Source organism: Eriocheir sinensis, unplaced genomic scaffold (assembly GCF_024679095.1).
Source record: "Eriocheir sinensis breed Jianghai 21 unplaced genomic scaffold, ASM2467909v1 Scaffold474, whole genome shotgun sequence".
Lineage (NCBI taxonomy): Eukaryota > Metazoa > Arthropoda > Malacostraca > Decapoda > Varunidae > Eriocheir > Eriocheir sinensis.
This window is the reverse complement of record NW_026111803.1, coordinates 90,701-115,044: the sequence shown is the minus strand read 5'-3', so window position 1 is coordinate 115,044 and position 24,344 is coordinate 90,701.

The window sequence follows — 24,344 nt, the reverse complement described above, 5'->3', positions numbered from 1 at the left end:
CACATAAAATAACCTAAATTTGTATCAAACTATATACAAAAATACACAAAAATATTTTAAATTTGTATGAAAATAAATATACAAAAAACACATAAAATTAGGTAAATTTGTATTGAAATACATACACAAAATACACATAAAATAATGTAAATTTGAATGAAAAGACATAAACAAATACACTTAAAATAACGTAAATTTGTATAAAAAAATATGTACAAAACACAAATAGAATAATGTAAAATCGTATCAAACTAAATACACAGAATATTAATAAAATAATGTAAATTTGTATGAAAATAAAGAAGCAAAATACCCATAAAATAACGCATTTTTTTATTTATAAAAATATATATAACAAAATACACATCAAAAAATTAAATTTGTATTAAAATAAATATACAAAAAACACATACAATAAGGTAAATTTGTATTGAAATTGATATGCAAAATACATATAAAACAATGTAAATTTGTTTCAAAATATATATACGAATACAAATATAATAACGTATATTTCTATAAAAATATATATACAAAATACACATAAAATGAAGTAAATACGTATAAAAAAATGTATAAAAAATATACATAAAATAATGTAAATTCGTATCAAAATAAATAAACAAAATAGCAATAAAAGAATGTGTATTTGTATAAATATAAATATACAAAATACACATAAAATAACGTAAATTTACATAAAACTATATACAAAGATACACAGAAGTAATTAAATTTGTATGAAAATATATACAAAATACACACAAAATAAGCTAAATTTGAATTGAAATATATATACAAAATACATGAAATAAAGTAAATTTGTATCAAAATATTTATACAAATACACATATAATAACGTAAATTTGTATGAAAATATATAAACAAAATACACATTAAATAATGTAAATACGTATAAAAAAAATATGTACAAAATACACATATAATCATATAATTCGTATCAAAATAAATAAACAAAATACCAATAAAATAATAAAAATTTGTATGAGTAAACGTGTATGTTGCATATTTTTTCAATACAAATTTTGTATATTAATTTTAATATATGTGTATTTGAATATATATTTTGATACAAATTTACATTATTTTATGTATTTTCTATATTTATTTCAATTCAAATTTAGCTTATTTTATGTGTCTTTTGTATATCTATTTTCATACAAATTTAATTATTTTTGTTTATTTTTGTATATAGTTTTATACAATTTTTCGTTATTTTATGTGTATTTTGTATATTTATATTTATACAAGTAAACATTCTTTTATTGGCATTTAGTTTATTTATTTTGATACGAATTTACATTATTTTATATGTATTTTATACATTTTCTTATACGTATTTACTTCATTTTATGTGTATTTTGTATATATATTTTTATAGAAATTTTGAAACAAATTTACATTGTTTTATGTGTATTTTGCATATCTATTACAATACAAATTTACCTTATTGTATGTGCATTTTGTATATTTATTGTAATACAAATTTAAATATTTTATGTGTATTTTGGTATATATATTTTCATAAAAAATGCGTTGTTTTATGGGTATTTTGCTTCTTTATTTTCATACAAATTTACATTATTTTATTAATATTCTGTGTATTTATTTTGATACTATTTTACATTATTCTATTTGTATTTTGTATATATTTTTTTTATACATATTTACATTATTTAATGTGTATTTTCTATATATATTTCATACAAATTTACGTTATTTTAAGTGTATTTGTTTATATATTTTCATTCAAATTTACATTATTTTATGTGTATTTTGTATATGTATTTCAATAGAAATTTAACTAGTTTTATGTGTATTTTGTATATATATTTTTATACAAATTTAAATTATTTTTGAGTATTTTTTTAATAGAGTTTTATACAAATTTACAATATTTTATGTGTATTTTGTATATCTATTTTCATACAAACACACATTCTTTTATTGATATTTTGTTTATTTATTTTGATGCGAATTTACATTATTTAATGTGTATTGTGTATATATATTTTTATACGTATTTACGTCATTTCATGTGTATTTTGTATATATATTTCTTTAGAAATATACGTTACTTTATGTGTATTCGTATATATATTTTGAAACAAATATACATTCTTTTATGTGTATTTTGCATATCTATTTCAATACAAATTTACCTTATTATATGTGTTTTTTGCATATTTATTTTAATACAAATTAAATTTTTTGATGTGTATTTTGGTATATATATTTTTATAAATAAAAAAAATGCGTTATTTTATGGGTATTTTGCTTCTTTATTTTCTTACAAATTTACATTATTTTATTAATATTCTGTGTATTTATTTTGATACGATTTTACATTATTCTATTTGTGTTTTGTACATATTTTTTTTATACAAATTTACGTTATTTTAAGTGTATTTGTTTATGTATTTTCATTCAAATTTACATTATTTTATGTGTATTTTGTGTATGTATTTCAATACAAATTTACCTAATTTTATGTTTTTTGTATATTTATTTTCATACAAATTTAAAATATTTTTGTGTATTTTTGTATATAGTTTGATACAAATTTAGGTTATTTTATGTGTATTTTGTATATTTTTTTCATACAAATACACATTCTTTTATTGATATTTTGTTTATTTATTTTGACGCGAATTTTATGTGAATTTGTTTTCATTTCATACAAATTTACATTATTTTATGTGTATTTTGTACATGTATTTAAATATAAATTTAACTAATTATATGTGTATTTTGTATATCTATTTTCATACAAATTGAATTTTTTTGTTTTTTTTTTTGTATATATTTTTTTTCAAATTTTCGTAATCTTATAAAAATATATATACCAAAATACACATAAAATATTTAAATTTGCATTAAAATAAATATACAAAATGCACATACAATAAGGTAAATTTGTATTGAAAAAGATATGCAAAAATACATATAAAACAATATAAATTTGTTTCAAAATATATATACGAATACAAATAAAAAAACGTAGATTTCTATAAAAATATATATACAAAATACACTTAAAATTAAGTAAATACGTATAAAAAAAATGTATACAAAATACACATAAAATAATGTAAATTCGAATTAAAATAAATAAAAAAAATATCAATAAAAGAATGTGTATTTGGATAAATATAAATATACAAAATACACATACAAAATAAACATAAAATAAGGTAGATTTGTAAAAAAATATATGTACAAAATACACATAAAATAATGTAAATTTATATAAAAATATATATACAAATACACATAAAATACCATGAATTTGTATAAAAATATATATTCAAAATAAATATTAAATAATGTAAAAGCGTATAAAATATATATACAAAGTACATATAAAATAATGTAAATTCGTATCAATATAAATCAACAAAACACCAATAAAATAATATATATTTGAATGAAAATAAATTTACAAAATACACATAAAATAACTAAAGTTTGTATTAAAATATATACAAAAATACATAGAAATAATTTGAGTTTGTATGAAAATAGATATACAAAATACACACAAAACTAGGTAAATTTCTTTTGAAATGTATATACAAAATACCCATAAAATATTGTAAATTTGTGTCAAAATATATAAACAAATACACATAAAAGAACGTAAATTTGTATGAAAAATATATGCAAAATACACATAGAATAATGTCAATTCCTATCAAAATGAATGAGCAGAATATCATTAAAATAATGAAAATTGGTATGAAAATAAAGATGCAAAATACCCAAAAAATAAAGCATATGTTTATAAAAATACAGATACAAAAATACACATCGAATAATTAAATTTGTATTAAAATTAATATACAAAATGCGTATATAATAAGGTAAATTTGTATTGAAAAAATATGCAACATACACGTTTACTCATACAAATTTATATTATTTTATTGGTATTTTGTTTATTTATTTTGATACGAATTACATGATTATATGTGTATTTTGTACATATTTTTAAACATAAAATAACGTAAATTTGTATGAAAAATATATACAAAATACACATAGAATAATGTCAATTCGTATCAAAATGAATGAGCAGAATATCAATAAAATAATGTAAATTTGTATGAAAATAAAGATGCAAAGTACCCAAAAAATAAAGCATATGTTTATAAAAATACAGATACAAAAATACACATCGAATAATTAAATTTGTATTAAAATTATTATACAAAATGCGTATATAATATGGTAAATTTGTATTGAAAAAATATGCAACATACACGTTTACTCATACAAATTTATATTATTTTATTGGTATTTTGTTTATCTATTTTGATACGAATTACATGATTATATGTGTATTTTGTACATATTTTTTTATACGTATTTACATTATTTAATGTGTATTTTGTTTATATATTTTCATACAAATTTACGTTATTATATGTGTATTTGTATAAATATTTTGATACAAATTTACTTTATTTCATGTATTTTGTATATATATTTCAATTCAAATTTAGCTTATTTCGTGTGTATTTTGTATATATTTTCATACAAATTTAATTACTTCTGTGTATTTTTGTATATAATTTTATATAAATTTACGTTATTTTATGTGTATTTTGTATATTTATATTCATACAAATACACATTCTTTTATTGGTTTTTGTTTATTTATTTTGATACGAATTTACATTATTTTATGTGTATTTTGTATACATTTTTTTATACGTATTTACTTCATTTTATGTGTATTTTGTATATATATTTTTATAGAAATCTACGTTATTTTATGTGTATTCGTATATATATTTTGAAACAAATTTATATTGTTTTATATGTATTTTGCATATCTATTTCAATACAAATTTACCTTATTGTATGTGTTTTTTGTATATTTATTTTAATACAAATTTAAATTTTTGATGTGCATTTTGGTATAAATATTTTTATAAATAAAAAAAATGCGTTATTTTATGTGTATTTTGCTTCTTTATTTTAATACAAATTTACATAATTTTCTTAATATTTTGTGTATTTATTTTGATACGATTTTACATTATTCTATTTGTGTTTTGTACATATTTTTTTATACAAATTTACGTTATTTTAAGTGTATTTGTTTATGTATTTTCATTCAAATTTACATTATTTTATGTGTATTTTGTGTATGTATTTCAATACAAATTTACCTAATTTTATGTGTATTTTGTATATTTATTTTCATACAAATTTAAAATATTTTTGTGTATTTTTGTATATAGTTTGATACAAATTTAGGTTATTTTATGTGTATTTTGTATATCTATTTTCATACAAATACACATTCTTTTATTGATATTTTGTTTATTTATTTTGACGCGAATTTACATTATTTAATGTGTATTTTGTATATATGTTTTAATACGTATTTACATCATTTCATGTGTATTTTCTATAGTTTTAAACAAATTTATATTATTTAATGTGTATTTTGTATATATATATTTATACAAATACACATTCTTTTATTGGTATTTTTTTTATTTATTTTGATACTAATTTACATTATTTTATGTGTATTTTGTATACATTTTTTATACGTATTTACTTAATTTTATGTGTATTTTGTATATATATTTTTATAAAAATCTACCTTATTTCATGTGTATTCGTATATATATTTTGAAACAAATTTACATTGTTTATATGTATTTTGCATATCTTTTTTTGTGTATGTATTTATTTTTGTTATACATAGAATAATGTAAAATCGTATCAAAATAAGTACACAGAATATCAATAAAATAATTTAAATTTGTATGAAAATAAAGATGCAAAATACCCATAAGATAAAGCATATTTTTTTTTTAAAAATACATATACAAAAATACACAGAATAATTAAATTTGTATTAAAATTAATATACAAAATGCACACATACAATAAGGTAAATTTGTATTGAAAAAAAAAACGCAAAATACAAATAAAACAGTGTAAATTTGTTTCAAAATATATATACGAATACACATAAAATAACGTAGATTTCTATAGAAATATATATACAAAATACACATGAAATTATGTAAATACGTATAAAAATATATATATAAAATACATATTAAGTAATGTAAATTCGTGACAAAATAAATAAACAAAATATCATGAAAAGAATGTGTATTTGTATGAAAATAAATAATAGATAATAAATTTGTATGTAATATATATGCAAGATACATTTAAATAATGTAAATATGTATAAAAAATATATATACAAAAAACAAATAGAATGATGTAAAATCGTATCAAAATAAATACACCGAATATTAATAAAATAATGTAAATTTGTATGAAAATAAAGATGCAAAATTTCCATCAAATAGCGCATTTCTTATAAAAATATATATACCAAAATACACATAAAATATTTAAATTTGTATTGGAATAAATATACAAAATGCACATACAATAAAGTAAACTTCTATTGAAAGAGATATGCAAAAATACATATAAAACAATGTAAATTTGTTTGAAAATATATATACGAATACACATAAAATAACGTAGATTTCTATAAAAATATATATACAAAATACACATAAAATTAAGTAGATACGTATAAAAAAATGTAAACAAAATACACATAAAATAATGTAAATTCGAAACAAAATAAATAAACAAAATACCAATAAAAGAATGTATATCTATTTATTTTAATACAAAATCAAATATTTTATGTTTTTTCGTATATATATTTTTATAAAAAATGCGTTATTTTATGGGTATTTTGCATCTTAATTTTCATACAAATTTACATTATTTGATTAATATTTTCTGTATTTATTTTGATACGACTTTACATTATTTTATTTATGTTTTGTATATATTTTTTTATACATATTTACATTATTTAATGTGTTTTTTGTATATATATTTGATACATATTTACGTTATTCTAAGTTATTTTATGTGTATTTGTTTATATATTTTGACACAAATTTACAATATTTTATGGGTATTTTGTATATATATTTCAAAAGAAATTTACTTAGTTTTATATGTATTTTGAATATCTATTTTCATACAAACTCAAATTATTTTTATGTATTTTTGTATATATTTCAATACAAATTTTAGTTATGTTATGTGTATTTTGTAAATCTATTTTCATTCAAATATATTTTATTTTATTGGTATTTTGTTGATTTATATTGATACGAATTTACATTATTTTATATGTACTTTGTGTATATATTTTTATACGCATTTACATTATTTAATATTTATTTTGAATATATAATTTTATACAAATTCATGGTATTTTATGTGTATTTGTATATATATTTTCATATAAATTTACATTATTTTATGTGTATTTTGTACGTATATTTCATTACAAATTTACCTTATTTTATGTTTATTTTGTATGTGTATTTTGTACATATATATTTATCCAAATACACATTCTTTTATTGGTATTTTGTTTATTTATTTTGTTTCGAATTTACATTATTTTATGTGTATTTTGTTTACATTTTTTTAGGCGTATTTAATTAATTTTATGTGTATTTTGTATATATATTTTTATAGAAATCTACGTTATTTTATGTGTATTCGTATATATATTTTGAAACAATTTTACATTGTTTTATATGTATTTTTGCATATCTCTTTCAATAGAAGTTTACCTTATTGTATGTGCATTTTGTATATTTATTTCAATACATATTTAAATATTTTATGTGTATACATGTACAAAAAATACATAAAATAATGTAGATTTGTATGAAATGAAAACAAATACATTTTATATAAAATATATATACAAAATACACATAGAATAATGTAAAATCATATTAAAATAAATTTGTATGAAAATAAAGATGCAAAATACCCATAAAATAAAGCATATTTTTATAAAAATACATATACAAAAATACACATAGATTAATCAAATTTGTATTAAAATTAATATACAAAATGCACATACAATAAGGTAAATTTGTATTAGAAAAATATGCAAAATACACATAAAACAATGTAAATTTGTTTCAAAATATATATACGAATACACATAAAATAACGCAGATTTCTATAGAAATATATATACAAAATACACTTGAAATAATGTAAATACGTATAAAAATATATATACAAAATACACATTAAATAATGTTAATTCGTGTCAAAATAAATAAACAAAATATCATGAAAAGAATGTGTATTTGTATGAAAATAGATATACAAAATACACATAAAATAACCTAAATTTGTATAAAACTATAAACAAAAATACACAAAAATAGTTTAAACTTGTATGAAAATAAATATACAAAAAACATATAAAATTAGGTAAATTTGTATTGAAATACATATACAAAATACACATAAAATAATTTAAATTTGAATGAAAATATATAAACATATAGACTTAAAATAACGTAAATTTGTATCAAATATATATACAAAAAACACATTAAATAATGTAAATATGTATAAAAAATATATACAAAACACAAATAAAATAATGTAAAATCGTATCAAAATAAATACAGAAAATATTAATAAAATAATGTAAATTTGTCTGAAAATTAAGATGCAAAATACCCATAAAATAACGCATTTTTTATAAAAATATATATACGAAAAAACATAAAATATTTGACTTTGTATTAAAATAAATAGATATACAAAATACACATAAAATAAGCTAAATTAAATGAAAAATATATACAAAATACACATAGAATAATGTAAAATCGTATCAAAATAAATACACAGAATATCAATAAAATAATGTAATTTTGTATGAAAATAAAGATGCAAAATACCCATGAAATAAAGCATATTTTTTTAAAAATACATATACAAAAATACACATAGAATAGTTAAATTTGTATTAAAATAAATATACAAAATGCACGTACAATAAGGTAAATTTGTATTGAAAAAATATACAAAATGCACATTAAAGCGTAAATTTGTTTAAAAATCTATATACGAATACACATAAAATAACGTAGATTTCTATAGAAATATATATGCAAAATACACATGAAATGATGGAAATACGTATAAAAATATATATATATATATATATATATATATATATATATATATTTATATATATATATATATATATATATATATATATATATATATATATATATATATATATATATATATATATATACAAAACACACATTAAATAATTTAAATTCTCGTCAAAATAAATAAACAAAATATCAATAAAAGAATGTGTATTTGTATGAAAATAGATATACAAAATACACATAAAATTAGGTAAAATTGTATTGAAATACATATACAAAATACACAAAAATAATGGAAATTTGAATGAAAATATATAAACATATATACTTAAAATAACGTAAATTTGTATCAAATATATATACAAAATACTAATTAAATAATGTAAATATGCATAAAAAAATATATACAAAACACAAATAAAATAATGTAAAATCGTATCAAAATAAATACACAGAATATTAATTAAATAATGTAAATTTGTATGAAAATAAAGATGCAAAATAGCCATAAAATAACGAATTTTTTATAAAAATATATATACCAAAATACACATAAAATATTAAAATTTGTATTAAAATAAATATAAAAAATGCACATACTGTAAGGTAAATTTGTATTGAAATAGATATGCAAAATACATATAAAACAATGTAAATTTGTTTCAAAATATATATACGAATACACATAAAATAACTTTGATTTCTATAAAAATATATACAAAATACACATAAAATGAAGTAAATACGTATAAAAAAATTAATACAAAATACACATAAAAATCGTATCAAAATAAATAAACAAAATACCAGTAAGAGAATCTGTATTTGTATAAATATATATATACAAAATACACATAAAATATCGTGGTATTTTGTTTATTTATTTTGTTTCGAAATTATATTATTTTATGTGTATTTTGTTTACATTTTTTTATACGTATTTTGTATATATTTTTAGAGAAATCTACGTTATTTTATGTGTATTCGTATATATATTTTGAAACAAATTTACAATTTTTGATATGTATTTTTGCATATCTCTTTCAACAGAAGTTTACCTTATTGTATGTGCATTTTGTATATTTATTTCAATACAAATTTAAATATTTTATGTGTATTTTGGTATATATATTTTTATAAGAAAAGCGCTATTTGATGGGAATTTTGCATCTTTATTTTTATACAAATTTACATTATTTTCATAATATTCGGTGTATTTATTTTGATACGATTTTACATTATTCTATTTGTTTTTTGTATATATATTTTTTATACATATTTACATTATTTAATGTGTATCTTGCATATATATTACATACAAATTTATTATCTATTATTTATTTTCATACAAATACACATTCTTTTCATGATATTTTGTTTATTTATTTTGTCACGAATTTACATTACTTAATATGTATTTTATATATATATTTTTATATGTATTTACATAATTTCATGTGTATTTTGTATATATATTTCTATAGAAATCTACGTTATTTTATGTGTATTCGTATATATATTTTGAAAGAAATTTACACTGTTTTATTTGTATTTTGCGTTTTTTTTTCAATACAAATTTACCTTATTGTATGTGAGCATTTTGTATATTAATTTTAATACAAATTTAATTATTCTATGTGTATTTTTGTATATGTCTTTTTAAAAAAAAAATGCTTTATCTTATGGGTATTTTGCATCTTTATTTTCATACAAATTTAAATTATTTTATTGATATTCTGTGTACCTATTTTTAACGATTTTACATTATTCTATGTATAACAAAAATAAATACAGAATACACAAAAATAGATATGCAAAATACATATAAACAATGTAAATTTGTTTCAAAATATATATACGAATACACATGAAATAAGGTAGATTTCTATAAAAATAAATATACAAAATACACATAAAATTAAGTAAATACGTATAAAAAATGTATACAAAATACACATAAAATAATGTAAATTAGTATCAAAATAAATAAACAAAATACCAATAAAAGAATGTGTATTTGTATATATATATATATATATATATATATATATATATATATATATATATATATATATATATATATATATATATATATATATATATATATATATATATATATATATATATATATATATATATATATATATATATATATATATATATATATATATATATATATACAAAATACACATTAAATAATATAAATTTGTTTAAAACTATACAAAATACACATGAAATGATGTAAATACGTATAAAAATATATACACAAAATACACATTAAATAATGTAAATTCGCGTCAAAATAAATAAACAAAATATCAATAAAAGAATGTGTATTTGTATGAAAATAGATATACAAAATACACATAAAATAACCTAAATTTGTATCAATCTATATACAAAAATACACAAAAATATTTTAAATTTCTATGAAAATAAATATACAAAATACACATAAAATTAGATAAATTTGTATTGAAATACATACACAAAATGCACATAAAATAATGTAAATTTGAATGAAAATACATAAACACATACACTTAAAATAACGTAAATTTCTATAAAAAAATATGTACAAATCACAAATAGAATAATGTAAAATCGTATCAAAATAAATACACAGAATATTAATAAAATAATGTAAATTTGTATGAAAATAAAGAAGCAAAATACCCATAAAATAACGCATTTTTTTATTTATAAAAATATATATACCAAAATACACATCAAAAAATTATTTTGTTTTAAAATAAATATACAAAAAACACATACAATAAGGTAAATTTGTATTGAAATAGATATGCAAAATACATATAAAACAATGTAAATTTGTTTCAAAATATATATACGAATACACATATAATAACGTAGATTTCTATAAAAATATATATACAAAATACACATAAAATGAAGTAAATACGTATAAAAAAATGTATACAAAATACACATAAAATAATGTAAATTCGTATCAAAATAAATAAACAAAATAGCAATAAAAGATTGTGTATTTGTATAAATATAAATATACAAAATACACATAAAATAACGTAACTTTATAAAAAACTATATACAAAAATACACAGAAGTAATTAAATTTGTATGAAAATATATACAAAATACACACAAAATAAGCTAAATTTGAATTGAAATATATATACAAAATACATGAAATAAAGTAAATTTGTATCAAAATATTTATACAAATACACATATAATAACGTAAATTTGTATGAAAATATATAAAGAAAATACACATTAAATAATGTAAATACGTATAAAAAAATATGTACAAAATACACATATAATCATGTAATTCGTATCAAAATAAATAAACAAAATACCAATAAAATAATATAAATTTGTATGAGTAAACGTGTATGTTGCATATTTTTTCAATTCAAATTTACCTTATTATATACGCATTTTGTATATTAATTTTAATATATGTGTATTTGAATATATATTTTGATACAAATTTAATTATTTTATGTATTTTCTATATTTATTTCAATTCAAATTTAGTTTATTTTATGTGTCTTTTGTATGTCTATTTTCATACAAAATTAATTATTTTTGTTTATTTTTGTATATAGTTTTATACAATTTTACGTTATTTTATGTGTATTTTGTATATTTATATTTATACAAGTAAACATTCTTTTATTGGCATTTAGTTTATTTATTTTGATACGAGTTTACATTATTTTATGTGTATTTTGTATACATTTTCTTATACGTATTTACTTCATTTTATGTGTATTTTGTATATATTTTTTTATAGAAATCTACGTTATTTTATGTGTATTCGTATATATATTTTGAAACAAATTTACATTGTTTTATGTGTATTTTGCATATCTATTTCAATACAAATTTACCTTATTGTATGTCATTTTGTATTTTTATCGTAATACAAATTTAAATATTTTATGTGTATTTTGGTTTATATATTTTCATGAAAAATGCGTTGTTTTATGGGTATTTTGCATCTTTATTTTCATACAAATTTACATTATTTTATTAATATTCTGTGTATTTATTTTGATACTATTTTACATTATTCTATTTGTGTTTTGTATATATTTTTTTATACATATTTACATTATTTAATGTGTATTTTCTATATATATTTCATACAAATTTACGTTATTTTAAGTGTATTTGTTTATATATTTTCATTCAAATTTACATTATTTTATGTGTATTTTGTATATGTATTTCAATAGAAATTTAACTAGTTTTATGTGTATTTTGTATATATATTTTTATACAAATTTAAATTATTTTTGTGTATTTACGTCATTTCATGTGTATTTTGTATATATATTTCTATAGAAATATACGTTATTTTATGTGTATTCGTATATATATTTTGAAACAAATATACATTGTTTTATGTGCATTTTGTATATTTTTTTAATACAAATTTCCCTTATTGTACGTGCATTTTGTATATTAATTTTAATACAAATTTAATTATTCTATGTGTATTCTTGTATATGTATTTTAAAAAAAATATTCTTTATTTTATGGGTATTTTGCATCTTTATTTTCATACAAAATTACATTATTTTATTGATATTCTGTGTATTTATTTTGATACGATTTTACATTATTCTATGTATATTTTGTATATATATTTTATACAAATGTACGTTATTTTATGTGAATTTGTTTTCATTTCATACAAATTTACATTATTTTATGTGTATTTTGTACATGTATTTAAATACAAATTTAAATAATTATATGTATATTTTGTATATCTATTTTCATACAAATTGAAATTTATTTTTTTGTTTTTTTGTATTTATTTTTATTTAAATTTTCGTAATTTTATGTGTATTTTGTATATTTATTTTCCTACAAATGTACGTTCTTTTATCGGAATTTTGTTTATTTATTTTGATACGAATTTTCATTTTTTAGGTGTATTTGATATATATATTTTTATACTTATTTCATAATTTTATATGTATTTTGAATATATATTTTCATAGAAATTTACTCTATATGTATATACAAAAAAACACAAAAATAAATTAAATTTGTATGAAAATAAATATACAAAATACACATAAAATAAGGTAAATTTGTATTGAAATACATATACAAAATACATAAAATAATGTAAATTTGAATGTAAACAAATACACTAAAATGACGATAATTTGTATAAAATATATATAAAATAATACACATAATACACATAAAATACATAAAATAATTTCTATAAATATATCTATATATATATATATATATATATATATATATATATATATATATATATATATATATATATATATATATATATATATATATATATATATATATATATATATATATATATATATATATATATATATATATATATATATATATATATATATATATATATATATATATATATATATATATATATATATATATATATATATATATATATATATATACAAAACACATAAAATTAAGTAAATACGAATAAAAATGTATACAAAATACACATAAAATAATGTAAATTCGTATAAATATAAATAAACAAAATACCAATAAGAGAATGTTTATTTGTATAAATATAAATAAAATACACATAAAATAACGTAAATTGTACAAAACTATATACAAAAATACAATAAGTAATTAAATTTGCATGAAAATAGATATACAAATACACACAAAATAAGCTAAATTTGAATTGAAATATAAATACAAAATACATGAAATAATTTAAATTCGTTTCAAAATATTTTAAAAATACACATTAATAACGTAAACTTGTAAAAAATATATAAACAAAATACATTAAGTAATGTATATACGTATAAAAATATTTACAAAATACACCAATAATCAAGTCATTCGTATCAAAATAAATAAACAAAAACTAATTAAATAATGTAAATTTGTATGAGAAAATATATTATATTATATATATTTTTATTGATATTTGTTACTTATGTGTATTTTGTATATATTTTCTCATGAAATTTACATTATTTTATTGGTATTTTATATTTATTTTGATACGAATTACATGATTATTTGTGTATTTTTACATTTTTATACGTATTACATTATTTAATGTATTTTGTTTATATATTTTATACAAATTTACGTTATTATATGTATTTGTATAGGTATTTTGACAAATTTACATTATTTATGTATTTTGTATATATATTTCAATTCAAATTTAGCTTATTTTATGTGTATTTTGTATATCTATTTATTATAATACAAAATCAAATATTTTATGTTTTTTCTTATCTATAATTTTATAAAATGCGTTATTTTATGGGTATTTTGCATCATAATTTTCATACAAATTTACATTATTTTATTAATATTTTCTGTATTTATTTTGATACGATTTTACATTATTTTATTTGTGTTTTGTATATATTTTTATACATATTACATTATTTAATGTTTTTTGTATATATATTTGATACAAATTTACGTTATTTTAAATCTATATGTTTATATTTTCATTCAAATTTACATTATTTTATGTGTATTTTGTATGCATTTCAATACAAATTTACCTATTTTTATATGTTTTTGTATATTTATTTTCATGCAAGTTTAAAATTATTTTGAGTATTTTTGTATACAGTTTATACAAATTTAGGTTATTTATGTGTATTTTGTATATCTACTTTCATACAAATACACATTCTTATCATGATATTTTGTTAATTTATTTTGACAAGAATTAACATTATTTAATGTGTATTTTGTATATATATTTTAGTACGTATTTACATTATTTCGTGTATTTTGTATATATATTTATATAGAAATCTGCTTTATTTTATGTGTATTCGAAAATATATTTTGAAACAAATTTACATTGTTTTATGTGTATTTTGCATATTTTCAATACAAATTTACCTTATTGTATGCATTTTGTATATTAATTTTAATACAAATTTGATTAATCTATGTGTATTTTGTATATGTATTTTTATAAAATATTAATTAGTTAAATTTGTATTTAATACATGTAAAAATATACATAAAATAATGTAAATTTGTATGAAATGAAAAATGAATTCACATAAAATAACGTACATTTGTATAAATAGATATAAAATAATTTTATGTGTATTTTGTATATTTATTTTCATACAAATTTAAATTATTTTGTATTTTTGTATATAGTTTTATACAAATCACTCATAAGAACATAAGAACATAAGAACGCAGGAGTCTGCAAGAGGCCGGTAGGCCTGTACGAGGCAGCTCCTTTGACCCTAAGCTCCCGTGTATCTAACCCCACCTAATATCGCTGTCCATGAATTTATCTAGTCTATTTTGAATGTGACAATTGTATTGGCACTCACCACATGACTGCTAAGCCTATTCCACTCATCCACCACCCTATTAGTAAACCAATTTTGCCTATGTCCCTGTTGAATCTGAATTTATCCAGTTTAAACCCGTTACTTCGTGTCCTACCCGGTTCTCTTTACCAACAAAACCTTATGAATGTCTCCTTATTAAAGCCCTTCATCCATTTATAAACCTCGATCATGTCTCCACGCACCTTCGCCTTTCTAGAGAATGCAAGTTTAACTGTTTGAGTCTTTCCTCGTATGGCAAGTTTCTCAACCCCTGAATCATCTTAGTCATCCTCCTCTGCACCGATTCTAACATTTTGATATCCATTCTATAGTAGGGTGACCAGAACTGAACCGCATAGTCAAGATGAGGTCTAACTAATGCTAAATATAGTTTGAGGAAGACTTGGGCTTCTGTTGCTTACGCTCCTTGAAATAAATCCCAGTACCCTATTAGCTCGATTTCTAGCTTGAATGCATTGTGCCTTGGACGGAGATCAGAGCTCACTAAGACCCCTAAATCCTCTCGCACCCAGACCTACTTATGAGAGTGTCATTTAAGCAATAGTTATGTGAGGGGTTGTTCCTACCACACTCAGAATACTGCACTTCCCTACATTGAACTCCATCTGCCATTTATCCGCCCAGTCATATAATCTGTTGAGTTCACCTTGGAGAATACTAGCGTCCTGATCCGACTCAATTACTCTACCGATCTTGGTATCATCTGCAAATTTACTAACATCACTACTAATTCCTGTGTCTAAGTCATTGATATAAATAATAAACAAAAGTGGACCTAATACTGAACCTTGTGGGACCCCACTGTAACACATCCCCAGTCAGATCTTTTACCATTGATTTGCACTCTTGCTTCCTATTGCAAGCCACGCCTTGACCCAGTTCAAAACTTTACCTCTACTCCGTAGGCCTGTAATTTAAGCAACAGTCGTTGGTGAGGAACTTTGTCAAACGCTTTACTAAAATCAAGATAGATTACATCATAATTTTCATCTCTGTCAACCGCCTCAAATACTTTATTGTAGAAGGACAAGAGATTGGTGAGGCATGACCTACCTTTTGTGAACCCATGCTGCGAGTCGTGAATTAAGCTATGTTTCTCTAAATGCTCCCGAATGTTACTGCCTAATATGGACTACAGCATATTCCTATAACCGATGTTAAGCTAATTGGGCGATAGTTTGAAGCAACTGACCTGTCCCCTTTTTAAAAATCGGCGTCACATTAGCTACTTTCCATAGGCTCGGCACATAGTTAGTATTTACCGACATCTTAAAGATGTCGGATAGTGGGTCACTGATTATATCACCTAGCTCCTTTAATACCCTCGGAAATATCCCGTCAGGACCTGGCGACTTGTTCTTCTTAAGCTTATCTATCTCATCCTGAACTACTTGCCTGGTAATTATTATATCCCTCAATTTATCGCCATCCCCGCCCTCGTACACCTGAACTCTTTCCGGTATAGTCGTTCGATCCTCCTGTGTGAATACTGAAAGGAAGTAGTCGTTCAACAATGTGCTCATATTTTCGTAATTTTCACTAGCTCCCCTGTGTTTGATTTCAGCGGTCCAATTTTCTCCCGTGTTTTTGTTCTATACATCTGAAAGAAGCCCTTAGGATTACTTTTCGCCTCATTTGCTACTTTGATCTCATAGTTCTTTTTTGCTATCCTGGTGTTTTTCTTAACTAATCTAGATAGTTCGACGTACCGGCCCCTGAGATGTGTTTCACCATTCTTTATTTTCTTATTAATTCCATTCTTTAACCCAATCTGTGTTTTAGTCCACGAGTCATCCACTTAGGATCATTGTTTTCTTTTCTAAGTGTTCGCTGTGGTATATGCTGTTCTTGCCCCTCTACTATTACTCTAACTAAATTATTGTAAGACATTTCTACCTGGTTCTCCTGGCTCTCCAATCCGCAGTTCTGGCCCTCATGAATCCCTAAATTATCCCAGTTTACCCCTTCAAGATGTCTTCGAAGCCCCTCGTAGTTTGCTCTTCTAAAATCTGGCACTAACACTGGGTTTGGATCGCGGTTACCGCCCAGATCTAACCTAAAACGAACCGTTCTGTGATCACTATTTCCTAACTCTCCGCCCACCTCCAACTCACGTAGCAAGTTCCCATTATTGGTTAGGACTAAGTCTAATATGTTATCTCCTCTGGTAGGCTCAGTAACTACCTGCTTAAGGAAATTATCTTGTATAACTTCAAGAAAGTCCTCGGCTTCCAGGTCACCCACTAGATCTTCCCAGTCTATATTCCTATAATTAAAGTCCCCATTACGCAGACATTTCTACTCATACTGCCCTGCCAATCTCCTGTAGTAATATACCGTGTCCTGCCTGTTAAGGTTGGGTGGCCTGTATATAACTCCTAGAGTTAGTTTTTCTTTCCCTTTGTAAACGTCCACCCAAACTGATTCTGAATCCATGTTAGTTTTGACTGAGTTGTTAACTAAACATTTAAGTGGGTCTTTAACATATAGTGCAACTCCACCTCCCTTTCTGCTCCTTCTGTCTTTGTGAAACATCTGATAACCCGTTATTTCAAATTCTGACCTAAAATTTCTATTAGCAAAGTCTATCCATGTCTCAGTGATCGCTATTATGTCAAAATTTTCTGAACAAGCTTCACCCCTTAGTAAGTCTATCTTGTTTCTGAGGCTCCTGCTGTTAGTATAGAAGATTCTTAGCCAGTCCTCTGTTACTCCTCTAGAATTACTTCTAAGCTGCCTGGTGATATTATGATCTAGATGTCCTCCCATTACTCCTCCCATTGCTCATTACTCCTCCCCCTCGCCTATACTAAAAATCCTCAGGGTACCAAGTGCTCGCTCAAGGAGTCTGAGAGAGCCTCAACACCCTTGAACGTCAAGTGTATCCCGTCACGGGCGTAGAGGGCGTCGTTGCCAAAGAAGAGGTCCCAATTGTCGACGAACAGCCACCCATTGCGCTCGCAGTGCTCAGCAAGTCTGCTGTTCACTGCTATCGCCCTGGACAGCCATCCATCGCCAACGCCCCTCCTTGGCAGGACGCCACACACTACTGGTGACCCACCAGCGTCACGTATCCTGCCTAACAATTCTCTAAAACGCCTGAGAAGGTCCTCGCTTGGCACACGAGAAACGTCGTTTCCGCCACAGCTGAGAAAGACAATGGGGTTCGATCCCTCGCTTGCCATACACGCCTCAATCCTGTCTGATATATGGCCCACCCCTGCCCCTGGGAAACACACCCTCGTCCTGTTCTTATCCTTGGAGCAAAAATACCTGTCAACATAACGAACCTGACTATCACCAACAACAAGAACCCGACGGTCGGAAGGGGGGCCAGGAGGGGTGGGTGAAGGGGGGAGGGGAGAGCGGGAAGGGAGGGGAGGGACCTGCTGTGAAGAACGAGGAGAAATTGTGGAAGAGGTGGAAGGTGGAAAGGGGGAGGAGGAGGAGGAAGAGGGAGAAAGGGAGGGTGAGGTGGTGGAGGGAGGCACGGACGAGGAGAGGGGAGGAAGCGGGGGAAAGGGCAGTCATGGGACCGGGGTTGGAGGGAGGGACGCGCGAGGTGGCGGAGGACACGGAGGAGAACGAGGGGGAGGAGGAGGAGGAGGAGAGGGGGCGGGAAGAGGGGAGAGGGGGGACGGAAGAGGAAGGCGAGGAATTTGAGGCGGAGGAGGTGGTGGAGGAGGAGGAGGAGGAGGAGGAGGAAGGAGGAGTAGGTGAAAGGGAGAGTGAGGTGCGGGAGGGAGGGACGGACGAGGAGAGGGAGGAGGAAGAGGGGGACGGGGAAGGTGAAGGACAGGTGGGGGAGGGAGGGACGAGCGAAGAGGCGGAGGACAAGGAGGAGGAAGAGGGAGAGGAGGAGGAGGAGGAGGGTGGGCGGGGAGAGGGGAGAGGGGGGACGGAGGAGGAAGGCGAGGAGGAGGAGGAGGAGGAGGAGGAGGAGGAAGAGGAGGAAGAAGAGGAGAAGGAGGGGTGGGAAGCGGGGAGATCGGAGATGGTCGAGGAGGAGGAGGAGGAGGATGGGAGGGGCTGCTGTGTGGTTGAAGACAATACTAGAGGGGAGGAGGACGAGGAAGAAGAGGAAGAGGAGGGGGAGGAGGACGAGGAAGAAGAGGAAGAGGAAGGGGAGGAGGAGGAGGCGGGGCTTGTTGCTGCTGCACTAACCAGTAAGTGTACCTGAGCGGCGAGAGTCGTAACCCTATTCTCTAACTCTATGATCCTCTGATCATCCTTCTGAGTCTTAACGCAGAACCTACAAACGTCCTTGGAAAGAAAGTACTGCTTGGCCATGCGAAGGCCACACCCAGAACAACGCTTGAGGGACGTCATGGTGAAGATATGGGCGAGGCAAGACGGAAACAATTAGGCGCGTGAGGGTGCGAGGGTGAGGGTGAATATCCACCGTCCACTCCTAATCGTGATTGTCTGGTAAGGACGATAAATTCAGAAATCTACCATAGCAATTGCGAGATATCATATGTGGTAGGGGCAGGGCAATCTGGATGAGTAGCGGAGTCCAGTCAGTCACCCCGAGCTGTACCCTTCTTTTCCACTTTCTGATCAATCCCTCTATCCATTGGACGTGCCAAACCATGAGGGAGGTTTGGTACGCCTTAACCATAGTCCTTCACCTTGCTTGCCATATGTAGCATCCCTACAAGACTGGAAGACGGGAGCTCTGAAGAAGTTCTGCTCCAAATCCACATAATAGACGAGTACTATCTGAACGGGTGATGGGCAGATAGTATCAGATGCGGATGGGTAACGGATTCTTTGGGCTGAGCAGGTACTTAGGGCAGTTGTAGACGGCAGAACCACCAAGCAGAAAGCTACCCTCAGGTTGGGTTGGATAGAGGCTGCCTATCCACCAATAGACGAAACTCCACCCTCTCTTGCTGAGGTAAGAGAGGTTGTGAGGAAGCTGAAGGGAAGACAGTCAGCTGGGATCTGTAACATCAGGGAATAAATTTTTAAAGCTCGGGGTGAAGCCGTGATCCGTAGGTTGCATGCCGTGTTGTAGCTCGGTGCCATTCCGTGCATCATCGTTGCCTTTCTCCTCTTTACCGATTCCAACATATTGATATCCAATCTTAGTAAGGTGATCATAAATGAACCACATAATCGAGATGAGGTCTAACTAATACTAAATATTATTTGAGGATGACTTTAGCGCTGCTGCTGATCACGTTCCTTGAAATGAAATGAGTATCATATTTGCACGATTTCTCGTCTGAATGCATTGTGATCCTGGACGAAGATCAGAGCTTACTAAGACCCTTAAACCCTTCTCACACCTAGACCTGCTTAGGGAAGTGTCATTTAAGGTAACTACATAAGATCGGGTCAACACATAGAAGGAATGGTTCAATTTTCATGATCCTACAATACAAAGTGGAGACTATCATAAAAAGGCTTCAGCCAAAAAAATCAAGCCATTCAAATTTTTTTTACAGATTTTTAATTAAAGAAAATGTTAAACCTTTAACTACTCCTCTAACTTTAATTGTATTATATATATCAAAAGCTCATTTTAAAGAAGATTTTCATATCTATCCAACTGTCTGGGTAAAGTCTAAAATATTGATATTTTTTTTAAATATAAACAATAATAAAAATATAATTTATTTGCCAGGCCTAAATCTTCTGCATATCATACTCTGCAAAATAAACTTAACATTTCAAATTGGTCAAAAATAATAAAAACATGTTATTACTCATAGAATCATCAATACCAGTCAAAAAAGTAAATTCGAGAAAACGGCCCTCAAAGTCTGGCTAAGATTTACCAACATATTGCACATAAAGAAATAAAAATTATGAATAAAATTGAAACCAAAATCTTCACTACATGATATGGGAACACTCCTTATCAGCTGATCCATTCAAATCCCTTGCGAGGCATTTAAATACACGCCATATAAGGAATAAACATACGCCTGGCATAGCTGATGCCTGCAGTGCCTCTACATGCCAGAATCTAGAAATCGACTTCGTGATTCAATTTTGGTATCTGAGTACTATGCAATCCCCTCAAGCAATGCATTTGTGAGGAGTCATTCCTGCCTACACTTAGAATACTGCACTGACGTTAAACTCTCAGCTGTAACTTTCCCGCCAATCACCAAATCTGTCTAGTACATCCTAGAGAACAGGCTCAGTCACTCTGCCGATAATTGTATCATCAGCAAACTTGATGAGATCTCTACTAATCATTGTATGGAAATCACTGCTATAAATAAAAGACAATAGTAGAGTCAATACCGACCACTGCCTGATTCCACTCGCAACAGCCACAGGCAGATTCTTTAAAAGTGAAATGCACTCCTTTTGTCCAACTGCTTAGCCACGCCCTGATTCGGATCCAGTGCCTACACAAATTACTTCGTCAAAATGGATTAAGGCATAATACATACATAGTCCATGAACATCGATTCCTGCTATTCAAAAGATTCAAAAGCACCTTTCCACTTTTGACCTTCTATCTGATCGCCTGTATGGGTTCCGCAGGGGCGTTCAACTGGCGATCTTCTTACTCTCTTAACTGACTCTTGGGCATCCTCTCTTAGCCGTTTCGGTGAGACAGTCTCAGATGCGCTAGACATATCGAAAGCTTTCGATAGGGTCTGGCACAACTCTTTGCTTTCTAAACTGCACTCTTTCGGATTCTATCCTTCTCTCTGTTCCTTTATCTCCAGTTTCCTTGCCGGCCGTTTTATATCTCCTGTGGTAGACGGTCACTGCTTTTCCCTTAAACCCTAAACAGTGGTGTTCCTCAGGGCTCTGTCCTATCACCCACTCTCTTCCTGTTATTCATCAATGATCTTCTTTCCATAACAAACTGTTCTATCCACTCATACGCTGACGACTCTAACCAGCATTATTCAACTTCTTTCAACAGAAGACCCTCTCAACAAGAATTACAAAACTCCAATCTGCAAACTGCAAACTCCAAACTGCAGATCCCTTAACCTCAGACCTAGCAATCATTTCCCATTGGGGTAAAAGGAACCTTGTGTCCTTCAATGCCTCAAAAACCCAATTTCTTCACCTATCACCTCGATACAGTCTTCCAAATACCTATCTCCTATTCCTCAAAAACACTCAACTACCACATTCTTCAACACTAAATATCCTCATAATTTTAACTGGAAACTTCACATATCTCTCACTAAATCAGCTTCTCGAGATTAGGCGTTCTGTATCGTCTCCGCCAGTTCTTATATCCCACACAGTTGCTATACATATAGAAGGGCCTTGTCCGCAATCTTATGGAGTATGCATCTCACCTTGTCGGGGGACTCCACTCACACAGCTTTGTTGGACAGAGTGGAGTCTAAGACTAATCGTCTCATCAGCTCTCCTCCTCTTACTGATAGTCTTCTACCTCTTAAATTCCGCCGTGATATTGCCTCTTTTTGTATCTTCTAACGATGTTTTCACGCTGACTGCTATTCTGAACTTGCTAATTGGATGACTCCCCCCCCTCCCGCGGCCTCGCCGCACACGACTTTCTACTAAAGCTCATCCCTTTACTGTCCAAATCCCTTATGCACGAGTTAACCAGCATTTTCACTCTTTCATCCTTCACGCTGGTAAACTCTGGATCTATCTTCCTTCATCTGTATTTTCTCCTGCCTACGACTTGACATCTTTCAAGAGAAGGGTATCAGGACACCTCTCCTCCCGAAACTGACCTCTCTTTCGGCCACTCTTCTTGACTATTTTGTAGGAGCAGTGAGTAGCGGGCTTTTTTTTTTCATTATTATTTCCTTTCTTTTGCCCTTGAACTGTTTCCTCTACTGTGTATATATATATATATATATATATATATATATATATATATATATATATATATATATATATATATATATATATATATATATATATATATATATATATATTATTATTATTATTATTATTATTATTATTATTATTA